Below are 8,372 nucleotides of genomic sequence, written 5' to 3'. Positions count from 1 at the left end.
CAAGGTGGATGGAGAATTGATTGAGCGCTTGAGGAGTTGGTGAGCTTGGATTGATGGCTTCTTGAAAGCTTTAAATGAGCTCTTGATTAGGGCTGAAAAGTTGGCTTGAGAAACCCTTTTTCAAATTTTCTCTTTTGAATGCTCTTGAATGCTCTCTTGAATGCTCTTCTTTTTCTTTTTAATCTCTTGCTATCTCCCTTTTTGTTTCCCACCTTTTGAATACTTTTATAGCTTTAAGAAATAGAGAAAAACATTCTAGGCTGAAAAAGAGCCGTTAGACCACATTAAATGAGCATTAAAAGTACTTAAAACGGGTTAAAAACTAGCCATTGTGGAAAAATCCCATCACAGGGGTCGACTCATGAGTCGACTCATGCCTCAGGGGTCGACTCATGAGTCGACCTCTGTTGAAGAAATCAAAAAATAGGGTTCTGTAATTTTTGGCCTAAAACTGCAGGGGTCGACTCATGAGTCGACTCATGCCTTGAGGGTCGACTCATGAGTCGACTCACAGGTTGTGCCAAGCCAAAAATTCTGCGTGCCAAACTGCTCATTGTGCCATGAGCTGACTCATGGGTCGACTCATGGATTTCAAACATGCATTACTTCCAAAATACAAGTCCAAAAATAATAAAATTTTCGCCAATAGATCACAAATCTTTTGTTCTATCATTTAATACTTTCAATTCAGGGTTTTGATAAAATTATGATTTTGCCCTTGAAGAGCACAAAGACTTTTCGAAATAAAAAATATTGGTACCCCTTCAACTGCTTTGTAATCATCAAAATCAATCTAGGGAGCAACATGAACGCAACCTATCAAAGACCCACAAGTGATCCCTACGCACCAACGTATAATTCAGGATGGAGGAACCATCCCAATTTTTTTTAGTCATAAGGGTCAAACTCAAATAGACCTGCCTTCACTCAGTCCAACTCCAGATTCACTCAATCATCAAATAACCCATCAGGTTTTGATAATGATCAAAGGCTTAAATCGTTAGAAAAGAGTATAGAAATCCTAGCAAAATTGACTACTAATACCAACACTACATAAACAACTTCATGCATACCACGGGCCAACTTTTAACTTCCAACACCCAGGCTATTGCCCATTTAGAGATGCAGTTAGGTCAATTAGCCATGGCTGTGAGTGAAAGAGAAAAAGATAAACTACCAAGATAATTCGAGACTAATCCTAGAACTCTGAACAATCAAGGACCACAAGGAGTCCAGATCAACCAATTAAATATAATTCATACCTTAACATCTGAAAAATAAATAGACAACCATGTCGATACAGCTGAAGATCAAGATGACCCATTGTCTAAACCATCTCATGAGCAAGTGATCGATCAGATCGAGTCTAAGGAGCCAGGTAAAACTAAGGAGTCAACAGAGATTAACAAACCACCCAAGCCACTTGTAGAATCCACCTTAGGGTTTAAGCAATTCGAAACATCACCCACCAATCCTGTAGCTCCTTTTCCAAATAGACTTAGATCCAATAGACACTCAGCCCATATGGATCAAATCTTAGAGATGTTTAAATAAGCGAAAGTAAATATCCCTTTACTAGATATGTCCAATAAGTTTCCACATATGCCAAATTTCTCAAAGACGTATGCATAAAGAAGAAGACCACCAATATTCTCAAAAAAGCCTTCTTGACAGCCAATGTGAGCTCATATCTATTGAGCCACATGCTTGTTAAGTACAAAGATCCAGGATCTTCGACAATCTCTTGTGTTATTAGGAAAACCATTATTGATAAGGCCTTATTAGACTTACGGGTTAGTGTGAACATCTTACCTTATTCGATCTATGAAAAATTAGAGATAGGAGAATTAAAGCCTACAAAAATTATATTACAATTAACAGATCAATTAGTAAGGGCCCCCAAAGGAGTTATGGAAGATGTGTTAATCAAGATCAGTAATTTCATTTATCCTATAGATTTTGTGATCCTCGAAACTGAACCAGTGATTAATCCAAAAGATCATATCTCAGTAATCTTAAGAAGACCATTCTTAGCAACCACCAACGCCCTATTTAATTGTCGCAATGGACTCATGAAGCTCTCATTTGAAACATGACCATTGATCTTAATATTTTCAATATTGAAAATAAAAGAGACCAATTCGTTGATGTAAACTTGATCTAGGATGAGATCAATGAGACCATTGATTGAGAAAAAAAAAATTTTGACTGTAATCTCTGATCAGATCAAGAATCTGAAATAGCTTATGAAATTTTTTCATCTAGTGATCAGAGAGTTCATCCACAATGTCAACCACCTATCGAATCACTTGTAAGGATGAGGTTTCTAAATGAACCAATTGAAGAAATTCAAGTCCAAGAGGTTAATGCCCTACTTGATTCACCTCACCCACCTTACCCACTTGAATTTATCAATCAAATATTCGATATAGGGTAAGTGTGGTAGAATTAATATGGTCTGACTGAAGACGGTAAACTTAGCACTTTTTGAGAGGCAACCCAAAATTTTTTACTTTATTTTAATTAATCTTCAGTTTTTTAAGAATAATGGATCGCTTTGTGAGGAAGCATCTGTCAATAAATGTGATCTGACTGAAGATGATAAACTTAGTACTTTTTGAGAGGCAATCCAGTTTTAGCTTTTACTTTTACTTTCTTTCATATTTTATTCAGGTTAATCAAGTCTTACTTCATATCTTTTGTAGAAATTTGAAGATAATATTGGCTAAATTAGGGGAAGAACCAATTTTAAAAAGACTTCTAGATCAAGTGATATCTCTCCTTTTCTTTTTCTTTTTATGCATCCTTTCATTTTTTCTACTCCATTAAGGATAATGTCGATTAAGTTGGAGGAGAGAATAATATAATTTTTTAAAAAATCCTCAAGTAAGTTAGTATCTAATATTTAAGCACCTGATTATACTTAAGAATTGAGTTAAATCAAGTATTTTTTAAAAAAAAAATTTATATACAGATTAAAGAGTTTGTGAGATATCGAGGGATCAAGTATTAAGAAAACTCAATAAAGAGTTAAATTTAGACTTTAAACAATTTTCTTTGAGTATTTTTAAATTTTTCTATTAGTATCAAAGAAGAGTTTACTTTCTATGGGCTTATGTAGAGTAACTATATATTTCTTTATATATCAAAAAAATAAAATAAAATAAAAGAAAAAAAAATTTTAAGTACTTCATGCTAAGTAATCGGGCCTCTTTTCCTAAGCATGCATTGAGTTTCACGTCAAAAGGTATGAAGGGCAAAGAAGTTTTATTATAAAGCTAGTTTTAACTCAAAGCCTATTTGATTTAAGCAAGTAGGTCTGAGGGATATTCTATATCTAATGCTCTAAAGCCATCTGGTTTGAGAGTCATTAGCTGAAAACTCACTACATAGATCAAACAGAAAGCTTAAGGTGTTAAAACACTTAATAGTAGTACAATATTAAAAAAAATTAAAAAAAATTAATAAATGAAGGATGGAAGTAACAATATACTTGTCCATATGAATGTTAATGATTTAGAGATAAAGTGAGAGTAATTTAAAAAAAATTTAGTGTTCTTAGTTTAACTTCCATATTGATTAGTATTAATAATCTAATGATATGCCTCACTCACGCTTTACTTAATATCAATGGTTCTTTTAAAAATTTGTTGGTAAAATTTGAAACTTTAAGTTAAATGGTACTTAACTCTAAATTCTTTTTTTTACTCAAGGACAAGCAAAGTTTAAGTTAGAAGGTATAATAAGTGATACATTTTTATATTTATTGTATGTAGTTTTGATAATTTATGGTGCTAACATCTTCTAAAAAAAATTAATTTTATAAATAAATTAATTTTTTTATAAAAATAGATAATTTAAAAAAAAATAAAATTAAAGTATATTTATGAAAAATAGATGTTGAGTTAATTGAGTAATTTAAGCATCAAAATAATAAAAAATTATTAAAAAATTAATACATATTTTTTTAATTTTTTAGGTAAAAATTGGAGTAAAATCAAGCAAAAATATCTTCAAAAATAAAATTTATTGCCTTTAGTGCATGGTGGACCGACCGCTCGGACCACAAAAGCAATGGCACGGTCCATCGGAACAATTTCACAGTGTTTGGCATGGCTCACAGGTAGGCAGAAGGTTTTTTATGTGATCTGATGGCTTAAAATAATTTTAAGGGAAATCAAATGGTCCACATTCATTGTCGGTTGAAAAAAAGGATTTTTAGGCATGATCAGATGGTCGAAACTCGATCCATTGCTCGATCCAACGGCTGTTGTTCATCCCGACTTTGAATAAGAAATTAACTATGCTGATCAACACTCCAGATTCTATCAAGTGCATGATCAAATGGCTGACAGAGTTCCCAACCCTGATAAGGAGTGTAACGTTGATTTTTTATCAGATCTGGGCGGTCCAAGTGCAGTCCGACGATCAAAAAAATTTCTACAGGTATTATACGAATTCTAAGGGTTTTAGGACTCTTTTTGTGATCAGAAAAAGATAAAAAATTTATCTATAAATAGGAGGTCTGGGAGTAAGAGTAGAGAGGAAAAAAAATCAGTGAAAAAGCAAAGAAAAATTAGAAAAAAAAATTAAAGAGATTTAGGGATCCAAAAAGGGAAGAATATGAAGCTGGAGATCTTGATGTGTGGCTAAATCCCTTCAACTTGGGAATACGATGAAGCCTGTAAATAGATTTTTATTTTTTTTCTTATATTTATTTTTTATATAATAAAATTATACTTTTATTTTATATCTTTTTATTTTTCTAAGATATTGATCTAGCCTACATGGCCTATACCCTTCACTAACGAGCCGTGATCCATGGATACAGTACATGCCTAGGAGAGATAGATCATGGTATATTAAATTAAACCTTATATTTTATAATTATTGAGAAATATATCCCAAAAATTAATCATCAAGCTATTGATGGTTGAGCAACCTTGTATTGTAATTGATTTGTTAATAAATAAAATATATTTTTGATATTTTCATCACAAGTTTTCATCTTCTAATGAACTTCGTTGTTGTGATGAAGTCCTTAGGACTATTTAGATTAGATAAAAAAAAGATTTATCGATTAATCCTTAAAACTGTTCACGACCAAATGATAGGCTGTTAATAAGGATGACAGCTTCTATCGAGCATAGATCGCTGTAGGCCATATAGGTTGGTTGTCCTCTTAACCAAAGAGTATGGAGACACTGGTATGGCATACAGATGAGATGTAAGGGTACATCATCATAGAACGTGACCAACTCTAGAGCATTCTGCTGTCGAGAATGTCTCTGATGGGATATAGGTATAAGTGTCCCTTAGACCTGAGATCGCCTCAGTGACTTGCAAGCAACTCACTATGCTTTGGTACTGGACTAACTGAATTTTTAATTCAGTGATGGAAGACTTTTGGGCATATTCAAGTACTTACAAAGTCAAAGTATGATCAAGATGGGATTGACCACTTCAAGAGTTGGAGAAGAATGAGTCGCCGTATTTCAATTTATCAAAACCTTGGCCAGGATAATCCATCAGATGGATTTGATATTTTGAAATACAATATGGACAACATGATCAGAGTTGAAAGTAAAACTCTGAGGTATCCTATGAGCATTTTGGTCAAGAGAATAAATTATATGGAGACTATATCCGTATAGGTTCTAAAGATATTGTTCTACACATTTAACCTATCCGACCGTCGGATACCACTGCCAGATGGTCACTTCGATTGGTATAGAAATTTATTCCTATACTACTAGCTTAGGTTTGGACCTATGAGGTCACACACATTAGAGTTCACGATCCAATCAAATGGTTGATCAATGATTAAAAATCATTCTAGGGTTAAACGATCAATACAATTGATATTTAACCTAGTGCAAGTGTTGCAGGAGGATCGATTAGCAATTCAATTGTTAATTGGCTTAATTTGATTAAGTCAATAAACTATGATTAAGTCTAATTGAATATAATTTAATTAGATTTGGTTTGGACTTGATTGGATTAAGTTCAATTGGTTTATTGGATAAATCAAGTGCAAGAAAAAACTAGTCCTAGTTCAATTAGGACTTGGGTCAACCTAATTTCTAATTTGATTAAAAAATTAAATCAAATTTAAATATAATTTAATCTGATTAAATTAGATTCTTAATTGAGTTAAGATCTATTTTAATTAGGTTAATTTGATTTTAGTTTGATTTGGTTTGAGAAACCAGATTGGAATAAGACATAGATTGAATCCTAGTAGACTAGGATTCCACCTTACGCCAATTTAGCCCCCATGCCCACTCTCTCTTATCCCACACCCACTCTCTCTTATTTTGTGCGGCAAAGCTTCTCTTTTAGGTCTTCACACTTGCCCAAAACTTTTTTCTCTTTCTCTCTTATATGGAAAGTAGTTGTGGATCAAGTCAAAGTAAGAATTAGTTTGGATTTCAAATTCTATGAGATAGAGTTTTAGGAAACCAAAACTCTTTTCTTATGGTTCTGATTTTATCCAAATTTTTTTTAAAATTTTTATGGCTTTTATGATACATAATATGCACCCTTTGCTAGTGGTCCACGCATAGAAAGAAAGAGGGGGCATCGAAGAGTTGGGTGCCCCTTGTCTTGCCATGTTTGGATAATCCTTGACTAGGTATTTGACCTAGACAAGGACTCTATCATATCTCTCTATTTAAAATAAATTTCTTTATAAAATTTTTATAAAAAATATAGAAGAGAAAGTCCTTTGGAGCATGTAAAAATCAAGAAGAAAGAAGGTTGGAGCATGGAGATACAATAGACACAAGACTAAGTGTCTAGGTGAGAGCAAAGAGAAGAAGAAGAGGGTCTTCTTCTAGGGTTGCTGTGTTCACCTCTTCCCTTCCTCCATCTTGAGTTTTCTGAGAGTGTCTTAGATCTAAAACTCCTTCTCCTACTTTTCATCTTTGAAAGAGTCCTAATCACGAAGAAAGAAGTATCTGATCGATCATCGAAGAAGGATCAGCGCAGTACTAGCATACTATGCTGATTTCCTGGATCAGGACTTCTGATCGTGATTCGTGGGCTCATGTAGATGACTCCTAGAGATTGGATGCATGTGCAGCTCACAACATCATTCTCAAGCTCGGATCAGCAAAGTCAGAACATCTAACTTACAAGATAATAGATCTGATCTATTATATTTTACATACATTAGATATAGTATAGAAACATGTTGATATGATCAATATGTAGTTCTTGCTCTTTATATTTTAATTTTTGATTTAATATCATGTAATAATTATGTAATATAATTTTAGATCTAAAATTTTTTGATTTTATAAGATAAATTTTGATTTATTTTAGTCTTCCACTGCTTGATCTTGAAAAAATTTAAGATCTAACCCTAAAACCCTAGATCTGGTTCCTTCAATTGGTATCAAAGCTTAGGTTATTTATTACATGATTATTTGTACATACTTAGATTATTTCTTAGATTAGATCTAATTTATAATCTGATTATTAAATCTGAAATTAAAATTTTTAGATCAATCATGAACTGTAGGTTGTCCTGTCGTAAGGTTTATCCTTTACAGTGCAAAGATTATCCTAGTTCGTGTAGATCTATCTTTAATCATAAATTTGTTAGATGTGATCTAGATTAAATTTATGATTTATTATATTTAAAAAGTATTTAAATATAAAATAAAATCTCTTTGTTAATATTTTTCATGCAAAAAAACCACCATATATTTGTTTGGAAAATTTGCGCAGTTTAAAGTTGAAATTGTTTCAATTACATGAACCTGTTTAGATTAGATCTAAAGTAGTTTCATGCTTATTTCACTTACATTTTGATTATGAATCAAACATACAACTTGGTTGGTAGAACCATGATGTAAAAATATTTTACAAATATGAAAATTATTTTTGAAAAGCCGAACTCCAACCCTCAGCCCAAAACTTAATTGCGAATTAAGAAGTTATTTGATTAAGTTCTAGGATTGTGAATTGATGAACCTAAGACACAAACTATAACACATTGGGTTAATGGGTTAGTGGGAATTAGGTCCATTAATTAGGTTAGACATAAGGTTAGATTAAAGATGGACTTAATTAGAGAATTGACTAAATCTAATCAATTATTGTCTTAGATTAGGTCAAGGATTCTTTAGATCAATTACAATAGTTGTAGTTGGTCAAATCCATGTCTTTAACGAGAACCAAATGGACTTGATTCTTGGCTAAGCGGTTTAGAATGAACTGTTAGGTTGATCTAATCAAAACTAATTAAACCAGTTGGTGTCTAAGGTAAACCAGGCTGGTGGTTTTTAATTAGGAGCCTGCTTACCTGACAATTTCTGATGGTGTCTAAGGCAAGCTTTGGCAGACCCTCCCATCGATCAAACTTA

The sequence above is a fragment of the Elaeis guineensis genome, chromosome 8 (genome assembly GCF_000442705.2).
Source record: "Elaeis guineensis isolate ETL-2024a chromosome 8, EG11, whole genome shotgun sequence".
Classification (NCBI taxonomy): Eukaryota; Viridiplantae; Streptophyta; class Magnoliopsida; order Arecales; family Arecaceae; genus Elaeis; species Elaeis guineensis.
This window is presented reverse-complemented; position numbering follows the sequence as displayed.